The following is a 1113-nucleotide window of genomic DNA, read 5'->3' as shown; positions in this document are numbered from 1 at the left end:
TGATCATGAGTACTTCGCGGGGTTGTCCTTCGCTGGATACCGTGTTGTCCGAAGCGATCGCGGAGCCGGCATCTGATCCTTCGTCTTCCGACGGTAATCTCGTCTGAACCCTACCATAAGTCCCTCGTGTAATGGTTCCGGACTGCAGATGAGTTAGATACCAAGGTACCAACGGGATTGAATCGGGATTGTCCCCTGTCGATGCTCCTTTGCTGGCCATGTTGATGGTGACCTTCGGGAATTCTCCGTCTTTGACTATCCTTCTTCTTCTTCGGAAACGCTTAGGCTTGGTCTCAGACGTTCTAGTGAAATTCTGTCGAACACCGAAATTCTCCTTGGGGTTTGAGCACAGCAGCATTCTGATAGCACTGCCTTGATTATGTTGGCGCACGGGCAGCGAGACTCCATGTCCTGCACATACTTCTTTCGAGATTTTCCCATACCCCCAGCTCTATAGTACAACTCATCAGCTTGATAACTGGAGCAACCTATAGAGTGTTGGCATGTGTTCCTCGGTGAAACACCATCATCCTTAGATGAGTGTGCTTCCCTTTGGGCATGCGATGCTTTGTTAGCTTTTTCAAAAGTAGCCCGTTCAAGTTTACGCTTTTGTGAGCATAAAAATTGAACGGGCTCTTGTATTTCGACTCGCAATCCGATGCGGTCGGTGATAGGGGCTTTCCTTTTGTCATCTTTTTTGGGGAGATTAATTCGACCCCCAGTTTGATTCGAAACTTGGGGACCTTTCAGCGGACCCAATCGTTCCTTGATAGGTACTTTACCTCGATTCCCTGGTAAGGGACCGAGGCGACCTTTCACAGGAACCCTGGATGTTGAAGGGTCCGTGTTCATACCTGACCCTACCGGAGGTGCCGGGGTAAGGGGAACAGGACTTGGCTTTGGTGAAGGTTGGGCAGCAACTTCTTCCATTCTTGTCTTAGGCGTTGGATTCGCCTTTAGCATCCACACCTGCTTGAGTTTTGGCGGAGTCTTGACCACCTCTTGTTTCTGCATCTCCTCTGCTTTTTGCAAGAGAGCTCGGGCATGCGCAAGTAGTGCGCGGCGCTTCTTGATTCTCTCTTCAAGGGTGGAGTGATTCCTTGTAACACGCAC

The sequence above is a fragment of the Asparagus officinalis genome, chromosome 2 (assembly GCF_001876935.1).
Source record: "Asparagus officinalis chromosome 2, Aspof.V1, whole genome shotgun sequence".
NCBI classification, from domain to species: Eukaryota; Viridiplantae; Streptophyta; class Magnoliopsida; order Asparagales; family Asparagaceae; genus Asparagus; species Asparagus officinalis.
The sequence above is the reverse complement of the archived record's forward strand: the minus strand, read 5'-3'. Positions refer to the sequence as shown.